General features: G+C 43.5%; 1 protein-coding gene and 1 non-coding gene across 2 annotated transcripts in view; one reads left to right on the top strand and one right to left on the bottom strand.

The window, feature by feature from the left end:
* Positions 1-1576: 1576 nt before the first annotated feature.
* Positions 1577-1649, bottom strand: TRNAV-UAC. The gene has a single exon. It is a non-coding gene; the product is annotated as a tRNA-Val (tRNA).
* A 4702-nt stretch (positions 1650-6351) lies between these two features.
* PPEF1 (protein phosphatase with EF-hand domain 1) overlaps positions 6352-11236 on the top strand; it is a 35540-nt gene continuing 30655 nt past the window's right edge. Inside the window, exon 1 of the mRNA XM_042036974.1 lies at positions 6352-6780. The gene's annotated coding sequence lies outside the window, so the exon portion shown is untranslated. The remainder of the gene's footprint in view (positions 6781-11236) is intronic.

Below are 11236 nucleotides of genomic sequence, written 5' to 3'. Positions count from 1 at the left end.
AGGGAGGAACCAAGCATCCCATCGTGGATATAATCTGGGACTCTGACCACCAGAGACCCCCCTTCCCACTGGATTTCCAGAGGACAGGAGCTACACAGCCACCATTGGACTTCCTGAGGAAGAGCGGACTCTTTTATTACAGGATCACTGCTTCAGAGGACTGCAGTCACCATTCTACCAGACTGCTACCACCACCCTGATAAACAGGGTGTCAGGTTGTACCTTGACTCGGTCAGTTTGACAGTGTTTTCTTTTACTTTTTTTTCCCTTTTCTTTAATTTCCATTAAATTGTTATTCTGACTTGGTGCCTCCCACTGGTTTGTTTTCAAACTAGTACAACTGCTAAGCAAAATAGGCAGAGGAAAGCCAGACCCGTGCACTTCTGCACTTTCAGGTTGCAGGTTGCACAGGCCCTTAGCATCAGTATGGTGTAATCTTATGACTTTGGCCTGCCAGGTCTCACTATGGGATGTGTGGCTGCTTTCCACCCAAAAAAAGCTTTTGCAACCTGGCCCAGGTATCCCTGCATTAGTCTGCAATCTCTATCTACAATCTAACTGCACCTTGTCTGTACCCCAGAGTGTTTTTTTAGTGAGAACAAGCACTGACAAAGGTTAATAGTTTTCTTAATATGATGATGATGAAGGTAAGTTTCTTAATAAGTCTCTGATTAAAGTAAGTTAAGCCAATTTTTTCTCTTTAATCTTTAAGATAGGTAAATCACACCCTCCCACTCTGATCCTGCAAAGATACTAAAGAGCTGACTCCAGGTCAGCAGAGCTCAGGGAGTCTTCTCCTCCTGCAGAGACGTTTTAGCCTCAGCACTCGACAGGGCTCCCACGCAGACAGATGCCGTGCCAGCAGCCATGCCCAGAGGGTACCCTTTTCTTAAAGCCTTGCACGTGCAAAATGAGACAGCATAATTTAAAAGTGAAGCTGCTCCGAGGCAAGCTGAGATGGCTCTTTCTTTCCCGATTAATAAAGACGATACACACAGTACAGGGGAAAACACGGATGGAGTTAACCGTGTTTGCTAGCTGTCTGCTGTGAAAAGCACTGGCCTTTCCCCAGAGCTCAAACACTTCTCCAAACACAGGGATGAAAGGACCCATGCTCCAGTCTGTCCCGGTGAGACTCCTCGGCGATGCATGGGGCTGCAGACTTCGCCACTGCCTTTGTCCCTCGCTGCTTGGGAGCAGGCACGGGCTGCTGCTTCTCCCCACGGCCTCTGCTCTCTGTGGCCTCCTCGGTTACCCCTCCGAGGGACCAAGGTAAGGTGGGGATTCCTCTCCCGCGCTGGCAGGGAAAGGCTCCTCTTGAAGGCGGGCGTTTCCTGCCAAGGTTGCAGCCTGTGGAAAGGATCCCGTGTGGCAGGGTTTCCCACATGAGGTGCCTTTCTGCTCCCGTGGAAACACCGTGCTCCGCCTCTGCCGCACGCCGGGCCCGCGCTTTCTTTAACTGGTTAGGAGGTTCCCCGTCTTGTGGAGGAAACAGCTAAACCGTAAACCGATCGCGTTAAAGGAAATTACGAAAAACTCAGCGTGAGCCAAGAAAAGAAAAATTAACAGCTGGCGCTGGTTCCACTGGGGCTCGAACCCAGGACCTTCTGCGTGTAAAGCAGACGTGATAACCACTACACTATGGAACCGCCACACGAAACCGTCCTCCCCACACTGCCCCTATCGACGACACGCTGGCCATGCCTCCCTCTGTGAGTGAGGAGGGAAGTCTGGTATTCTCTTTTTAATTGCTGGCTGATTACAAACAAATGTAGTAATTAAAAAATACCCTAATGCGTTTTCTGTCCTTCTGAGACCTACAGAAGGGCAGTGACGGGGGTAAGTCAACTCTAGGTAAGGCTTCTGTGCCACCGTGTTGGGGCAGCGGCGGGCCCCGCTCTGCCCGGCCGAACGCGGCGCACAGGGGCAGGTACCGACCCAGGGTGGGGCACGGGCCACGTTACAGGGAGCGCTCCCTTCCCCTGCACGTATTCGGCACATGCATACGAATGTGTTCCGTAAATCTTTTGCCTTCAGCGCGTGTGCTCCCAACGCCATTGCCACTAGCCCCGCTTCGGGAAGGGCTGCCAGCCTTCCTGCGCAGCCCGCTGCTCCTGGGACATGCTCAACTGTTGGGCTGGGGTGTCACATCACGTTGGCCCGAGTGTGGGGAGGGCAGGCTGAGCTCCGGAGAGCTGCAGCAACTCCGCCTCTGCTCCGGGGGAGCCCGGCTGCGCGGACTTCCTCTAAAGCCACCATAGCGAGGTGCTTCAGCTCTCTTTTCAGCGGGGCCGGGAGGTGTAGATGATTTCCTCGGTACTGGAGGTTGTTTAAGAAACATAAGGCAGTGAGAGGCAGAACGCCCGGCTCTTTCCAACCCCGTGGAGAGGACGGAGGGTTTTCCGCCCGTGTGTGGCCGCCCGGGCCCGGCGCCCCGCAGTCCCCGCCGCCGGCAGGGGGCGCCCCGCGCTCGCCCACCGCCCCAGCCCCCGCTCGGGCCCGGAGCCTGTGCGGGAAACAGCTCCTTGAGTAGGTGTTTTGGGTATCCATCCATCCATCCATCCATCCATCCATGGACCTTCTTGTCACCTCTTACACCCCACCATAATTGCCATCTTCCCCCTGTTATGTTTTACCTGGGTTTTTGCACTACTCGCGCCACCTCAGTCCTCACCATATTGCATCTTGCCTCACATCTCAAAGGGAGTGGCTTGTAGGAGCACAAATTAAGGCACGTGTACAATGTTTACAGGTTAAAAGTTACAAACAGAAGCTATTATTTGGAATCTAAAAGGTAAGTTTGGGAGTTTTCAGAAGTGTGGCGCTTGTAAGCAAAACAGTGTATTTTTTGTGGCTAAATAGTGTAGTTTCCAGGACTCCTGAAATTAATAACATTTTGCTGAAGCAGCAGATTTATTTACTGTAATAAAGTAGAAAATGTTGTCCTTTTTTTCATTAGAAGCAGTTTAATAAGCATTAGATGAATATACAGGTGAAGAAAATTATTTCCAGAGACTTGCTGCCCTCCACCATGGATGTGATGGTTGCAGTTATTAGTTGGTAGTTTCTAGTCTTTAAAAAACAATCAAAATTTTTTTAAAAAATCCTTTTACATACTGATCATTAGCGTGTGAGTCAAATCTGTGTGCTCTCCTGACCTGGAGAGCCTGATTTAACCTGGAGAGCCTGATTTAAAGGCTTTAACCCTTTGGGGAAGAGACAGTCTGGTGGGCCTGAGGCATCAGGACGTAGGATTTGCAGTGTGTGTATAGCTTCTGGTTCACCAGACCAACAAAATGCACATCAAGCTTTTGTTAGGCAATTCTTATGCCCATTTCTTTTTCCTCATGTTGCTCTACTAAGATCTGTCAAACTCTTGGTGCTGTAGATAGATAGTTATCATTTCTATACGCTCTAAGTGGAGGTTGAAGCTAAAGTGAGGGAGGTAGAGTTGTGCAAATTAGGTCATTAGTCATTGCTTCCCAGAATAATCTGCATTCATCTGATAATTTGGGAAAGTTTCTTTAAAAAAAAAAAAAAGTTCTCATTTTTTACAGAGGGTATCCTTATGGTTTCATAGTGTTCTGGTCTAGTTTCTTGGTCTTCAGGAGCTTTGAGGCCCTACCGCTGCCTTTCTTTCACATTTCTGATTTTGTATGCTTTTTGCCAAGGATGCTACTTTTGATGTCTTTTATTCAACTTCTCACCCAGAATTGTCAGTGAGGGAACATTTCTTTTTCTGTTCACACAAATTAACCTACTTCTTCTAATGTGTGAGCACAGATTTCTGTCATCTCACTGACTGAGACAGAGTTTAGATTTGTTCTGGACATTAATGTCTCACTTCATTTTTTTCTATTTGTCTTTTTTTTTTCTTTCTGTCTCTGATTGGCCATCCAAGTCTCTCAGTTAGGGACTTGTCCCCTGGCTAGTACTTTAAAATACTTTGCTGGGTCATATAAAAATACTTCGTTAAGCTTGGTAGGGCAAGAGGAGGGAAACCATGGTCAGAGCTTAGGAGTACATTCACTTCAACTATGATTATCTTCATTCTTTTTGAAAAATATTGGTTACATCACTTTGTAGTGGGTGCATCTGAGAAATAAGCCTGAAGCAGAATTTGAATTATGTATGTGGAACGCCTGCATGAAGACTTGCTCGGGAGGTTAATGTTTCCAAAGTATTTTGAAAACAGAATATGTGCTATTACATCAAGAAGGGCTGCTTTTAGAGGGATGCCCTGATTTTTACAGTAGCACCATCACTGGGTTTTTTCTTGTCTAGAGCTAGACTGCTCAACCATATATTCCCAGAATTTTTTGGCCTACTTTCTGTTGCAGCTGTTGATGATCACTAAAACTCTATTCAGCATATTAAGTGTGTGTGTGATACATGACTGCTGAGCATAAAAGCAGTAGTATGTGTGACCTTGTTGATGGGACTGGTATGTTCTCTTTGCCCTTTGTGGAAAGGAAAATGGTGTTGTCTCCTTGGACTTGATAGGGAAAGGTTAATTTGGAAAGGACATTTGTGTTTCCTCAAGTTGCATGTTATTGTGATCCCCACAAGTAACTGGAGAGGTGGCTCAGTCCAGCAACACTGACTCTTTATCAGGTTGCTTAGTCATGTCAGATCACTGAGACAGAGGACAAAGAACTTCCCTGAGAAACAAAACATGTCCTAAAGAACCTAATTGCTAAGGTTATCTCTCTCCCACTGATCTTGGATGAAATGTTTCTGATGGATTTATTGGCAATTGGAGCAAACCTTGTAGCCTCTCATTATGCAGAGATCTTGGTAAATGCCAGTATAGATGAACTTATCAGGTACAGTAAATGTTTATAAATAATGTGTATCCCGGGAGTGCAGTGGAAAGAGGTTGTGATGTATTTTTGCTTGCATGCATTTTGGCAGAGCAGCATGATCATACATAAAAGATTAGCTACTGTAACTAAGATCAGGGAAAGTGCATCCTGCCAGAAAAGCAAACATCAAAACTCTTCTGGGTCATGCGGAATTATTGCGCTTGGTATGCTTTCCATTTATTGCCTCGTCTCACAGGAGAGAACAGCTTTGAAAGTGGAAACTTGTGTCCTGGACTCCAGAACCTCAGAGGACTAGCTCAGTCAATCAAATGTCTTCTGCCTCGCTGGTTTGGCATTTTAAGTGTCTTTTGTACCTTAATAAAAATCTGTCTCAAAAGGGTATTTGATCACTTTGTCCTTCAGAGTGGTGGTTGATGCCTTTAGAACTGTCACCCCACAGATGGCAAAAAAATTCTGCAAATAGCAAGTTATGGTATTAGTAGACCTTTGGGGAGGGACAGGAGGATGAAGATATTACTGTATTTGCCTCTATTCTCAGAAATCTTTTGCCTCCCATCCAGTCCTGGTGGGGCTCCATCACCTGGAGAGGCTTCAGAGGAAGGGGCACAGTGAACTTCATCTTGTGCCCAGGCACATGGAGCTTTCTCCCACCCCAGCATGCTTTATAACCTGTGGTTCTCTTTGGACCCACAGGCCCCTGCCCTGACCCCACAAAAGTGGCTGCTGTGCTCTTTTCCATCACTGCACAGCAGCACACAATCTCTCCCTGGCTTTTGGAGTGGGGCAAAGGTGGCCTGATGAGCATAAGTGATGCTGAGGAGTGGGCCCAAAACTGTAGTGGTGATATTACAATATCATGCTTCCAGTGACACCTCCTAGTTTTGAGTGGTTTGGTGGGGTATGCATTCAAAATCAGTGTCCCTGTGCTATCGATACACTGCCAGTGGAGCAGATTGTTCAGGGGCTGTTGTGTGAGCAGTGGGCAGTAACAAATCGCCATGATGGCTCTGCCCTTCCATAGGGATCCTGTGCAGTGACTGAGAGTCAGGGGTCAGTGTGGCCAGGAGCTGGGGCAGAGATGCAGGACCTGCTGCCAGGGGTCAGGGGGCTCAGGGTTTGATTTCAAAGCACGGCTTTCTGACTGGAGCAAGGCTGCAGTGTTCTCAGCTTGTTCAATCCCTTCCCAGCAGTCACACAAGGAAAAGACAAGCCAAAACATGAACTGAGTCCACGGAATTCCAGTCACACACTTATGGTGAGAACATGTGCATGCACATGAAGAAACTGAAGGCATTAGCGCAGTGCTTCCCACCACAAGATCTGAGTGCTTCATACTTGTCCCATTATCTGGGTATGACTGAGTGATTTGGAGAACACCTATATTACTTGCATGCAGATACAATGCCTTGCAGTAAATTCAGTGCTCCTTTCCTTAAAAGCTTTCATAACCATGCCAGTCACATCAGATAACCAAAGAACCTGGACAGCCTTATGTTTTTTTCCAGTGTGCTAGATCTGCTAAAATGCAAATCATTGCCTCAACACAGCAGAAAGGCCGAAAGAGATCATGTGACTTCAGATGCGAGGCAGATAACTTCAGCCCATCCCTTTCTCTGCCTGAGATTCAGGAGGCATGGTGACAAAACAGCTCTTCAACACGCAAACAGCACAGCTGGAGGGCTGCAGCCATGAGCTTTCACATCAGGTTGGAGGATGAAAACAGCGTTTTCCCCTGACTGTTTCTGAAGAGCAGCATTCAAGAAATTTCCTCTTGGGAAGCTGTATAAATAGGTGCAGAGCAAGTGCATTGGAGCTCCAGAGCCCCAGAGAGAATTGGAGCACCTGTTCTGCAGAGCTGCACCCCCCAGGGGTTGCTTTCTCTTAAAAAAAAGAATCTTCTAAAGGTACTCTTGTACAAAAAATCTCGGTATTGCTGAAGCCGAAAGAAAAAAAGGTAATATCTTTGGGTGGGATATATATATATATATTTAGCTCGCATTTAAAGAGCAAATTGACAAAATGACAGATGTATGTGGCATTATTTATGATCTTACCCTGAGAAAAATCACTGTGCTTCAAATTATAACGTTTGACCTGGACTGAGTCAGTTATCCAGAACTTCTGAGTACAGATGAGATCAAATAGCTTTCAGACTACTGTATTTCATGTACTTTCTGTTTCAAGAAATATAATTTTTATTATATTTTTGAACCTTCTTCTGATGCTTAACTTAAACTTTATGAAAACCATGCTGAAGCATGAATTTAGTTTTTAAACTGGCTCAGATTTCAATGCATATTTATTCTGAATATTTGCTTTTTCAGGATGTCATTAAGAACCTGCTTATTAACTGCAGGACAGTGTGATCCAGCTTTATGCTTAAAGGGTGTTAACTTCTATGCTCCAGTTGGGTTCAGTTTACTAGAACCAACTTTCCTTCAGGATTTTCAGTTTTCCCCTTGTTGCCCAAAGGAATCTCCCCCTAGAGGCATTTAACATTTCTGGAAAGTGATATGATGGGTTTGCTCATTCTTCAAGGTGATCTGCACCCCATTTGTACACCTGCATTTGCTACTCCCCCTCTTTTTAAAAACAATTCTGCCCAAAGTCTTGCTGCACGAAAAAATGAGGCTGCTTGCTTTGTTTATTTTTTGCACCAAAAGGAAAAAAAAAAAAAAAGGTTAAAATGTTTTGTGTAAATGTACCCTTTAATGATATAAATAATATGAACTGGTATTCTCCCACCAATTTTTCTACAGATTCTCTTTGGGTTGCATGCAGTTCCTGAGCTAAGGGATTACTTGAACTATCTACATGTTCACACCTTGGCTACTCTTGCTTTTATTGCTTTTTGCAGTGCATTTTTTGGTTCAGGAATATGAGTCCACCTTAAAACTTCATCCTATTCTTCATCCTATTCTCTTTCAGGCTTTGCTGGCTTTCTGGTATCTTGCTGCATCCCATTCCCTATTGATTCCTGGCCCCAACACTAAGGTCTATCAACATGGTCACTGATAGCAATCATTCCATCAGCTCTATATTGAGCTTAGCCTTGCTTCTCTGAGCGGGCTAAAGAAATTGTCTGTTAACAAAGAGGCTTTCTCATTTCTTTCTTTCACATGTATATAATCACTGAAAATCATTTAATAGAAATGTTAGTTTGTTCCACAGATGTAAAACAATGGAGACCTTATCACATATTGATTTGTCTATGTTTGATGTTCTTATATCAACCCCTTGGCAGATCAAATTCAGTGTTGGTGTCAAACTTACAGCTCTTGTGCCATAGCCAGGTTCCATTTCACCCTGCTAGTTGACTGTGACAGCTTCATCCTACTTTCTGCAGGGTGGGTCTTTTAGCTAATGAGATCTTTAATTCATCTCCAGATTCCCCTCCTTGACAATCCCAACAAGACAGTTTTGGAGAGCTGTCCTACTGCAGGTCCTGACCTGAGTGTTGTGATTGATGTCTGGATTCTCTTATCTAGGGTGTTTTACTTTTGCCAGCTTCATGTCCTAAGCAATGCACAGAAGCAAATCCATCACAAAACCAGGTTATGGCTTCTCTATGGTAGCTGTAGTTTTCATATCCAAATGAAAACAATTCTGAAGGAAATCTGTGAGTCACAGTAAAATAAGAAAATTATAGCAAGATGACTTCAATTGAAAGTCTCTGTCATTAGAACCATCCATCCATTCATCTGATCTTCATGCAGAAAACTCTCCAAGTACATGTACCTCCTAAGACCTGTTATGGGAGGAGATCATAGCTACCTATTCACAAATATGATTGAGAAAGGGGTGATAGCAAAAGGAGGCACATTGCTGGAGAGAGCTGTTGAAACAACTTCTAGGGGAAGTAGCATAATTATGGAAACCCCATCCCAACAAAAATAAAAGGAGGAGCCTTTCATTTTTGTTTATCAAAGGTAAGAAACAAATGAAAAGACAGAGGAGTAAGAACTTAAATCCTGGTGGCTCTTATTCATATGGCTCCCATATCCTCAGGTTTAGCCCAGCTTACACTTGTCTGCCAGTGGGACAGCTCAAATAGTTTTAAAAGATAAGGTGTGCTTTAAAGGATGGCTCTCTGCCCAAAGAACCTGCCATCTGATTTCATTAAAAGTCAGCTATAAATCTTTACAGGATGGTCTTTATGTGACTGACAAACTGGAGGCATGATTGATTTGGGGCAGCAGCTATTAGATCCTGACCAAATGATGCTGAGCCATAATCTCTGTAAATCAGGCTCTCAATAGCTTGGGTTCTCAACCCCAAATTTCTGAGCACTTGCTGTGTGTAACCTTCAGTGACTCCTGTCCAGGAAAGAGCAGCATGTGCTACTCTGGCTTAGCTTTGTGCACATCCATTGGCATGACTGCAAAGACATTTTATTTTGTTTCAGTGGATGGGTTGTACTTTTAGTGCCTGTCTATAACAAAACTGGCTTTTTTGCTAAGCTGAGACAAATCTAGCATTTTTTAAAGTTATGTCTAAAAGTGGGGAAGATCACTGACTTGTAGAAATTGAATGCATGCTTTTTAGTCAACATGACAGATTCTCTCTTAAAGGTAAATCAGTGGTATAGTATCCAGTATGTTAACACAGTGTTATATTTCAAATTCTCATCCAGCTACCTTGTGTCTCTTGCAATACCTTGGTAAAAGCTCAGCTTTCCCTTTCATCAGCCAACATTTGGGGGGAGTTTTGTAATGGCAAATGATTCTTCACCAGACACTGCTACACTGTATAGTAAGTAGCTCACAGAAATTACTCTCCTGGCCTGGAGTCTGGACATACTTGTTGGCAGTGAGGATGGCTCTGTAGCCACTTGAGAAGCCATCATGAAAAGTTGTTCATTTTTGAATGCAGATATTTGGGACTGAAGGTGATGACTATTCCCCTGGACTACCTCTTTGACGGCCAGATTTGGCCTTTTAGGAAGTTTAATGATAGGATATATCTGTGCAAGTTTTCCTCCAAGCTCTGAGTGTATGTTTGAGTTTTCATTTACTGCTGTCACAATAAAATTTCTGTCCCTATGCCTCTATCTTTTAATTTCTTTGCTCAAGGAGGTTCTAGAAGTCCATGAGTTTAGAGGTATGTGGAGGAGAGTGGTAATGATTGGGGGAAAGATGAAGTCACTGAAAGCAGGGTATGATCACGATTCAGCCCCCCATTTCTTGGGTCAGCCCATTGTTTGCTGTGGTTTGAATGGAGGCCTGAGAGGTGTGATGGTTCTATTTGGGGCTCCCATTGCCCACTTGCTGGGCACAGGCTGAGTTGCCCTTTAATCAAGAATCTCACTGCAGTAGAACTTGGATTGTAAGATCTTTTTTGCTCTTAGTGCCAGTCTTCAGACCACAATTCAAGTCATGGCTGGCTTGTTTGAGATGGAGTAATGAAGGCTTGAGATCCTCTTAAGAAGGAAAGTGAGTAGATGGTATCCAGGAGAGCAAGAATTGTTTGGAGAGAAGACAAATTTGAGCTATTAGCAATATCAGTGCTGTATTTGATGCTGCCAAAGCCATTGAGTGGCTCAAAATTAATGTAAGAGCACTTCTAAAAAATTTCATTATACCTCCTTCAGAGAGAGGTCCATTGCAGGGAAAAAACCTTAAACTCCTTCTTTCCTGAAATAATTAGTCACTCATAAGGAGTCAGACCCAGCTGAAGTGTAGGGTACCCTTGTTTTGTGGGACCCTGAAAAACAGTCCCAGAACTACAAAGAGTTGTGTGACATTAACATGACATGACAGGATATCATACATAATAATAAATGTAGAAAACTGCACATATAGTCCCAGAATTATAAATGTTTTCTAATTATTGAAATTGAAAATCACTTTGTTATGCATTTATGAGTTCTTTTCTTTTGTATCCTTCTTTTATTTTGATTTCTGCTAGTAAAGCCAAAGGAAAATAGTAGCTAAGGATTCATTTTATGCTGATGAATTTCTTTGTTTTAAAACTCAGGTTAAAAGAAAAGGAATATCAATGAAACAGAACAACAAATGAAATAATTCAGATGTGAGACGTATCCCTGGAGATGGAGAGAGAGGGGTCAACATGATCATATAAGAAATCTTTAGCTAAAATAAAGTTCAGTATCTAAGAGCATCAGTGAATTTCTTGTTGCTTAGAAATTGATCCATTTTGTATCTCAGAGGAACTGTATTAATTTGAATTTGTTGATTAGAGAGTGTATTGCATTAGCAAATGATACTATTTAGTGAAGAGTTGAGCAAGTGCCAGGAGAAAAACCCAAAAGACTTCACTTCAATATGTATTTTGTTCACTTATTTAATGAAACAAAATCTTTTGCTTGGATTGTTTCAATAGAAATGCAACAGAAAACTGGATATTTTATTTAAATGAAATCTGACTATGAAGGGATTTGCTATGGTATT

This window comes from Corvus kubaryi, unplaced genomic scaffold (assembly GCF_017639235.1).
Source record: "Corvus kubaryi isolate FWS band 111438036 unplaced genomic scaffold, C.kubaryi_AGA036_p1.0 133, whole genome shotgun sequence".
Classification (NCBI taxonomy): Eukaryota; Metazoa; Chordata; class Aves; order Passeriformes; family Corvidae; genus Corvus; species Corvus kubaryi.
This window is presented reverse-complemented; position numbering and strand designations above follow the sequence as displayed.